This window comes from Abramis brama (assembly GCF_963993115.1).
Source record: "Abramis brama genome assembly, chromosome: 18".
NCBI classification, from domain to species: domain Eukaryota; kingdom Metazoa; phylum Chordata; class Actinopteri; order Cypriniformes; family Leuciscidae; genus Abramis; species Abramis brama.
In genome coordinates, this window is record NC_139980.1 from 385,660 (window position 1) to 395,027 (window position 9,368).

General features: G+C 47.2%; 1 protein-coding gene across 1 annotated transcript in view; it reads right to left on the reverse strand.

Annotated features, from left to right (window-relative positions):
- Positions 1–8,219, reverse strand: part of LOC311068777 (uncharacterized protein) — a 50,178-nt gene extending 41,959 nt beyond the window's left edge. Inside the window, exons 1-4 of the mRNA XM_084091404.1 lie at positions 8,027–8,219; positions 7,418–7,489; positions 7,228–7,351; positions 4,147–4,246 (exon numbers count right to left, since the gene is read on the reverse strand). The gene's annotated coding sequence lies outside the window, so the exon portion shown is untranslated. The remainder of the gene's footprint in view (positions 1–4,146; positions 4,247–7,227; positions 7,352–7,417; positions 7,490–8,026) is intronic.
- Between the last annotated feature and the right edge of the window lie 1,149 nt (positions 8,220–9,368).

Genomic DNA, 9,368 nt, shown 5'->3' on the forward strand with positions numbered 1-9,368 from the left:
AGTAATGGAGGAGTAATGGAGGAGTAATGGAGGAGTAATGGAGGGGGAGTGAGGAGTAATGGAGGAGGAGTAATGGAGGGGGAGTAATGGAGGGGGAGTAATGGAGGGGTGAGGAGTAATGGAGGAGGAGTGAGGAGTAATGGAGGAGGAGTAATGGAGGAGGAGTAATGGAGGAGGAGTAATGGAGGAGGAGTAATGGAGGAGGAGTAATGGAGGAGGAGTAATGGAGGAGGAGTAATGGAGGAATGGAGGGGGAGTGAGGAGTAATGGAGGAGTGAGGAGTAATGGAGTGAGGAGTAATGGAGGAGGAGTAATGGAGGAGGAGTAATGGAGGAGGAGTAATGGAGGAGGAGTGAGGAGTAATGGAGGAGGAGTAATGGAGGAGGAGTAATGGAGGAATGGAGGAGGAGTGAGGAGTAATGGACGAGTGAGGAGTAATGGAGGAGGAGTAATGGAGGAGGAGTAATGGAGGAGGAGTAATGGAGGAGGAGTGAGGAGTAATGGAGGAGGGAGTGAGGAGTAATGGAGGAGTGAGGAGTAATGGAGGAGGAGTAATGGAGGAGGAGTAATGGAGGAGGAGTAATGGAGGAATGGAGGAGGAGTGAGGAGTAATGGACGAGTGAGGAGTAATGGAGTGAGGAGTAATGGAGGAGGAGTAATGGAGGAGGAGTAATGGAGGAGGAGTAATGGAGGAGGAGTGAGGAGTAATGGAGGAGGAGTAATGGAGGAGGAGTAATGGAGGAGGAGTAATGGAGGAGGAGTGAGGAGTAATGGAGGAGGGAGTGAGGAGTAATGGAGGAGTGAGGAGTAATGGAGGAGGAGTAATGGAGGAGGAGTAATGGAGGAGGAGTAATGGAGGAATGGAGGAGGAGTGAGGAGTAATGGACGAGTGAGGAGTAATGGAGTGAGGAGTAATGGAGGAGGAGTAATGGAGGAGGAGTAATGGAGGAGGAGTAATGGAGGAGGAGTGAGGAGTAATGGAGGAGGAGTAATGGAGGAGGAGTGAGGAGTAATGGAGGAGGAGTAATGGAGGAGGAGTAATGGAGGAGGAGTAATGGAGGAGGAGTGAGGAGTAATGGAGGAGGAGTAATGGAGGAGGAGTGAGGAGTAATGGAGGAGGAGTAATGGAGGAGGAGTAATGGAGGAATGGAGGAGGAGTGAGGAGTAATGGAGGAATGGAGGAGGAGTGAGGAGTAATGGACGAGTGAGGAGTAATGGAGGAGGAGTAATGGAGGAGGAGTGAGGAGTAATGGAGGAGGAGTAATGGAGGAGTGAGGAGTAATGGAGGAGGAGTAATGGAGGAGGAGTAATGGAGGAGGAGTAATGGAGGAGTAATGGAGGAGGAATGGAGGAGGAGTGAGGAGTAATGGACGAGTGAGGAGTAATGGAGGAGGAGTAATGGAGGAGGAGTAATGGAGGAATGGAGGAGGAGTGAGGAGTAATGGAGGAATGGAGGAGGAGTGAGGAGTAATGGACGAGTGAGGAGTAATGGAGGAGGAGTAATGGAGGAGGAGTGAGGAGTAATGGAGGAGGAGTAATGGAGGAGTGAGGAGTAATGGAGGAGGAGTAATGGAGGAGGAGTAATGGAGGAGGAGTAATGGAGGAGTAATGGAGGAGGAATGGAGGAGGAGTGAGGAGTAATGGACGAGTGAGGAGTAATGGAGGAGGAGTAATGGAGGAGGAGTAATGGAGGAGGAGTGAGGAGTAATGGAGGAGGAGTAATGGAGGAGGAGTAATGGAGGAGGAGTAATGGAGGAGGAGTAATGGAGGAGGAGTAATGGAGGAGGAGTAATGGAGGAGGAGTGAGGAGTAATGGAGGAGGAGTAATGGAGGAGGAGTAATGGAGGAGGAGTAATGGAGGAATGGAGGAGGAGTGAGGAGTAATGGAGGAATGGAGGAGGAGTGAGGAGTAATGGAGGAATGGAGGAGGAGTGAGGAGTAATGGACGAGTGAGGAGTAATGGAGGAGGAGTAATGGAGGAGGAGTGAGGAGTAATGGAGGAGGAGTAATGGAGGAGGAGTGAGGAGTAATGGAGGAGGAGTAATGGAGGAGGAGTAATGGAGTAATGGAGGAGGAGTGAGGAGTAATGGACGAGTGAGGAGTAATGGAGGAGGAGTAATGGAGGAGGAGTGAGGAGTAATGGAGGAGGAGTAATGGAGGAGGAGTAATGGAGGAGGAGTAATGGAGTAATGGAGGAGGAGTGAGGAGTAATGGACGAGTGAGGAGTAATGGAGGAGGAGTAATGGAGGAGGAGTGAGGAGTAATGGAGGAGGAGTGAGGAGTAATGGAGGAGGAGTAATGGAGGAGGAGTGAGGAGTAATGGAGGAGGAGTAATGGAGGAGGAGTAATGGAGGAGGAGTGGAGGAGGAGTAATGGAGGAGGAGTAATGGAGGAATGGAGGAGGAGTGAGGAGTAATGGACGAGTGAGGAGTAATGGAGGAGGAGTAATGGAGGAGGAGTAATGGAGGAGGAGTAATGGAGGAGGAGTAATGGAGGAGGAGTGAGGAGTAATGGAGGAGGAGTAATGGAGGAGGAGTAATGGAGGAATGGAGGAGGAGTGAGGAGTAATGGAGGAATGGAGGAGGAGTGAGGAGTAATGGAGGAATGGAGGAGGAGTGAGGAGTAATGGACGAGTGAGGAGTAATGGAGGAGGAGTAATGGAGGAGGAGTGAGGAGTAATGGAGGAGGAGTAATGGAGGAGGAGTGAGGAGTAATGGAGGAGGAGTAATGGAGTAATGGAGGAGGAGTGAGGAGTAATGGACGAGTGAGGAGTAATGGAGGAGGAGTAATGGAGGAGGAGTAATGGAGGAGGAGTAATGGAGGAGGAGTAATGGAGGAGGAGTAATGGAGGAGGAGTAATGGAGGAATGGAGGAGGAGTAATGGAGGAGGAGTAATGGAGGAGGAGTAATGGAGGAGGAGTAATGGAGGAGGAGTAATGGAGTAATGGAGGAGGAGTGAGGAGTAATGGACGAGTGAGGAGTAATGGAGGAGGAGTAATGGAGGAGGAGTGAGGAGTAATGGAGGAGGAGTAATGGAGGAGGAGTGAGGAGTAATGGAGGAGGAGTAATGGAGGAGGAGTAATGGAGGAGGAGTAATGGAGGAGGAGTAATGGAGGAGTAATGGAGGAATGGAGGAGGAGTGAGGAGTAATGGACGAGTGAGGAGTAATGGAGGAGGAGTAATGGAGGAGGAGTAATGGAGGAGGAGTGAGGAGTAATGGAGGAGGAGTGAGGAGTAATGGAGGAGGAGTGAGGAGTAATGGAGGAGGAGTAATGGAGGAGGAGTAATGGAGGAGGAGTAATGGAGGAGGAGTAATGGAGGAGGAGTAATGGAGGAATGGAGGGGGAGTGAGGAGTAATGGAGGAGTAATGGAGGAGGAGTAATGGAGGAATGGAGGGGGAGTGAGGAGTAATGGAGGAGGAGTAATGGAGGAGTAATGGAGGAGGAGTAATGGAGGAGTGAGGAGTAATGGAGGAGTGAGGAGTAATGGAGGAGTGAGGAGTAATGGAGTGAGGAGTAATGGAGTGAGGAGTAATGGAGTGAGGAGTAATGGAGTGAGGAGTAATGGAGTGAGGAGTAATGGAGTGAGGAGTAATGGAGGAGGAGGAATGGAGGAATGGAGGAATGGAGGAATGGAGGGGGAGTGAGGAGTAATGGAGGAGGCGTAATGGAGGCATAATGGAGGATTAATGAAGGAGGAGTAATGAGGAGATAGAGGAGTAATGTAGGAGTAATGAGGAGATGGAGGAGTAATGATGAGATGGAGTAATGATGGAGATGGAGTAATGATGGAGAAGTAATGGAGTAATGAAGAGATGGAGGAGTAATGATGGAGATGGAGTAATGGAGGAGTTATGATGGAGATGGAGTAATGGAGGAGTAATGATGGAGGAGTAATGATGGAGGAGTAATGAAGAGATGGAGGTGTAATGATGGAGGAGTAATGGAGGATTAATGAAGGAGGAGTAATGAGGAGATAGAGGAGTAACGTAGGAGTAATGAGGAGATGGAGGAGTAATGATGAGATGGAGTAATAATGGAGTATGGAGGAAGAGTAATGAGGAGATGGAGTAATGATGGAGTAATGATGAGGAGATGGAGTAATGGAGGAGTAACGGTGGAGTAGTGTTGTGTTGTGTTGAATACCTCCAGCAGCAGAAGAGTCTCAGTGATGAAGCGAGTGATGGTGAGATCAGCTCGTCTCAGATCAACCGCCACAGACAGCAGACCACCCTCGCCCCGGATACTGCACACACACACAGTCATGTGGTTTTAAGGGCAAGTTCACCAAAAAATAAAGACAATGAAACAAGAGGTCGAGCAGGAAGTCCAAGCTGCTTCACATCACACAATAAAAGTATGTAGTGATCATGAAGACCAGCAGCAGCTCTCAGTTATAATAACTCATATGTGCAGTTCTGCTGGGATACATCACTATTATATTATCGCTCTAACCTGATAAATGCAACAATAAGGCATGAATATATTAAGACACTAAACACGTTCACCATGATGACGTATGACTCTTCTGTGGAACATAAAATATGTCATTCTGAAGAAGGTTGCGCCCATGTCAGCTGAAAGCATCTGAAGCATGTGTTCCACAGAAGACACAGTCCTACAGGTCTGAACCACACGAGACATTAAACACCACTGACACACACACACTTAACACCCCGACACACACTACACACACATTAAACACCACTGACACACACTCACATTAAACACCACTGACACACTACACACACACATTAAACACCACTGACACACACACACTAAACACCCCTGACACACACACACTAAACACCACTGACACACACACACTCACACTCACATTAAACACCCCTGACACACACTACACACACACACTAAACACCCCTGACACACACTACACACACATTAAACACCACTGACACACACTACACACACTCACATTAAACACCCCTGACACACACACACACATTAAACACCACTGACACACACACTACACACACACTCATTAAACACCACTGACACACACTACACACACACATTAAACACCACTGACACACACTACACACACACTTTAAACACCACTGACACACACTCATTAAACACCACTGACACACACACTACACACACACACATTAAACACCACTGACACACACTACACACACACAATAAACACCCCTGACACACACTATCAGAGAACACACTAAACGGGACAGATACTGCATTAGAAGTGTATGATGCAGTTGTGGAGCTCAGAATGATTCACACACATCGGTGTTTATGGATAAGAGCAGCTTGGACATTCTTCAAAACATCTCTTCTGTTCCACACCAGGAGAGTCACACACACACACACACACACACACATCAGGATCACACCAGCTTCACCTGGTTCCTGTGTGTGACAGTAGTGCATGAAGTGTGTGTGTTACCCGTGCAGGCAGTAGTGTAAGGTGTGTGTGTGTGTGTGTGTGTGTGTGTGTGTGTTAACTGTGCAGGAACAGGCAGTAGTGTATGAAGTGTGTGTGTGTGTGTGTGTGTTACCTGTGCAGGCGCAGACAGTAGTGCAAGTAGTGTGTGTGTGTGTGTGTGTGTTTGTGTGTGTGTTAACTGTGCAGGAACAGGCAGTAGTGTATGAAGTGTGTGTGTGTGTGTGTGTGTTACCTGTGCAGGCGCAGACAGTAATGTATGAAGTGTGTGTGTGTGTGTTACCTGTGCAGGCGCAGATAGTAGTGTATGAAGTGTGTGTGCGTGTGTGTTACCTGTGCAGGCGCAGACAGTAGTGTGTGTGTGTGTGTGTGTGTGTGTTAACTGTGCAGGAACAGGCAGTAGTGTATGAAGTGTGTGTGTGTGTGTGTGTGTTACCTGTGCAGGCGCAGACAGTAGTGCAAGTAGTGTGTGTGTGTGTGTGTTTGTGTGTGTGTTAACTGTGCAGGAACAGGCAGTAGTGTATGAAGTGTGTGTGTGTGTGTTACCTGTGCAGGCGCAGACAGTAGTGTGTGTGTGTGTGTGTGTGTGTGTGTGTGTGTGTTAACTGTGCAGGAACAGGCAGTAGTGTATGAAGTGTGTGTGTGTGTGTGTGTGTTACCTGTGCAGGCGCAGACAGTAGTGCAAGTAGTGTGTGTGTGTGTGTGTTAACTGTGCAGGAACAGGCAGTAGTGTATGAAGTGTGTGTGTGTGTGTTACCTGTGCAGGCGCAGACAGTAATGTATGAAGTGTGTGTGTGTGTGTGTGTTACCTGTGCAGGCGCAGATAGTAGTGTATGAAGTGTGTGTGCGTGTGTGTGTGTTACCTGTGCAGGCGCAGACAGTAGTGTATGAAGTGTGTGTGTGTTACCTGTGCAGGCGCAGACAGTAGTGTGTGTGTGTGTGTGTGTGTGACCTGTGCAGGCGCAGACAGTAGTGTGTGTGTGTGTGTGTGTGTGTGTGTGTGTGTGTGTGTGTGTGTGTGTGTTACCTGTGCAGGCGCAGACAGTAGTGTATGAAGTGTGTGTGTGTGTGTGTTACCTGTGCAGGCGCAGACAGTAGTGTATGAAGTGTGTGTGTGTGTGTGTTACCTGTGCAGGCGCAGATAGTAGTGTATGAAGTGTGTGTGCGTGTGTGTGTGTTACCTGTGCAGGCACAGACAGTAGTGTATGAAGTGTGTGTGTGTGTGTGCGTGTGTTACCTGTGCAGGCGCAGACAGTAGTGTATGAAGTGTGTGTGTGCGTGTGTTACCTGTGCAGGCGCAGACAGTAGTGTATGAAGTGTGTGTGTGTGTGTGTTACCTGTGCAGGCGCAGATAGTAGTGTATGAAGTGTGTGTGCGTGTGTGTGTGTTACCTGTGCAGGCGCAGACAGTAGTGTATGAAGTGTGTGTGTGTGTGTGTTACCTGTGCAGGCGCAGACAGTAGTGTGTGTGTGTGTGTGTGTGTGTGTGACCTGTGCAGGCGCAGACAGTAGTGTGTGTGTGTGTGTGTGCGTGTGTTACCTGTGCAGGCACAGACAGTAGTGTATGAAGTGTGTGTGTGTGTGTGTGTGTTACCTGTGCAGGCGCAGATAGTAGTGTATGAAGTGTGTGTGTGTGTGTGTGTGTGTGTGTTACCTGTGCAGGCGCAGACAGTAGTGTATGAAGTGTGTGTGTGTGTGTGTGTGTGTGTGTGTGTGTGTGTGTGTGTTACCTGTGCAGGCGCAGACAGTAGTGTATGAAGTGTGTGTGTGTGTGTGTGTGTGTGTGTGTGTGTGTGTGTGTGTTACCTGTGCAGGCGCAGACAGTAGTGTATGAAGTGAGACACCTCCTCTCTGCTCAGCTCCTCTGAGAGTTTACACTGCGCCTCAGCGGGGAACAGGACCAGAGGACAGCCGTGCTGGTCAAACACACCTGCACACACACACTCATGAGACACACACTCGGTCACACACACACAGCAGATCCGGCGGCTCTTACCGGGGAACACGACCGCACCAGAGTTCAGCACGTGCTCTGAGGGACGGGATGGGGATGAAGGACCCAGGACCCCTGAAACACACACACACACACTGAAGCCCATCTCCACAACACAGGGGAGAAACATGCGTTTGCAAAACATAGTTATGACAAAAAGGTGAAGTTATGACATACTCAAGTTATATTTATGAGATGAAGTCAAATTCACACAAATTTTAAATTGACAAAGTCAATCATCACATAAAAAGCCATTTTATCTACTTTTTAATAACTTGGAATGTCAGAATGTCAACTTTTCACATAATTTCAACTTCTTATGTGATCATTTTGACTTTTTAAATCCAATAAGTATGACTTCGTATGTCATACTTCTGAGTTTCGACTTATGTCATCACCATTATTGACCAAAGCATGATTTAGATTATGGTGTTCTACATAACTCTCTCTCTCTCCTGGTGTTTGAGGCTCATCTTCACACGAGCAGAAACACCGCGGAGCGACACACACCAACACACACGCTCATTACACGGTCTGATATACGGCGACCCGAGGAGAGAGCGGTAGAGTCACGGTTGATCAGCTCGACAGACTCGAACACTTGTTGCTCACCTGCACCTGCGCGCGCGCCGCTCATCTTCAGCGCTTCACGCTCTCTCATCTGACGCCTGTGTTTGCAGACACACTCCTCCGGGAACTTTATAACACACTGCTCCTGCAGCGCGACAGAGAGAGAGTAAGAGCCGGAGTGGGTGCGGGAGTGTCCGCCATGTTGAGCCCATTCAGCGCTGAGTGACCCGGAGCCGAGCGGCCGCGAGCGCGCCTGCTTTATAAGAGACGGACAGTGGGCGGGGCCACGGAACACGTGGACACGCCTACAAACACGAGAGCGCGAATGTTCACCAACGGTCATTTTCGTATGAAACTTTATTATTATATATAAAAAAATCTTACCTAGGAAAACAAGTTTAGTGTTTTTTATTTATTCACAAATTACATAAATTAATTAGAAGTGATCAAACATTTCCTTGTTTTAAAATTACAAACAGATGTGCATAAGTTGGAAACTTAGGCTATCTTAGCATACAAACAAACCCTTCTGTCATAACTTTATTGACATGAAAAACATGTCAAAAACATGAAAAACAGATAACATTTTCATTTTATCTGAAAAACACTCAGTTTGAGGAAACTAAAAAGTGGATTGGCGAGGAATAAAACTATTGTTTTCCGTCATGTCGGGTAAAACTAATTCCTGTTGACACGCCACACATGTTTGAGAGTTGGCTTCTAGTTCACAAGCACATGATGTTACAGGAATCGGACAGAACAGGAAAATCAGCTCTTCAGAAACACTCAGATCCTGTGACAGAAACAGCTTTAGTCTCAGTGGACACAACCACAATTTTCACCTGACATCTGGAGTCAGATTACAGGGGTAAACATGCCTTTAGAAAGATGGCAGCATCACTACTGTATTTTTACAGAGATATGTCTATTAGTTGACCTTAGTAATCTTATATGCCAACGGTGAAAAGCAGTGTTTTTACCAAAAGTGTGCATGCCTGTGACTCAAGAAGTATTAAAGATATTTTAATATCCTTTTATAAATTCATTCTTAACAATCATTTATTTTGGTATGTTCATTAATTAAAGGTCCAAATATGGTTCAATGCTGGAGATATGGAGATCTTGATGAGTACTGCGACTTTAATATCTGAAATAATGAAAAATGAAGTCAGAATTGTAAGTTATAATGTAAGAATTGTGAGATATTATAAAATAAACTTGCAGTTGTGAGATAAAATGTCACATTTTACCTTTTTATTCTGTGGCAGAAACAACTTTATGAAACAAACAGGCAAGAGGATTTGCTGAATACGAGCGGACTCTAGTGGATCTGCACAGAAATCAGATTTGGACGGACAGTCTGAAGAAGGCTTTAGTGAAGTAA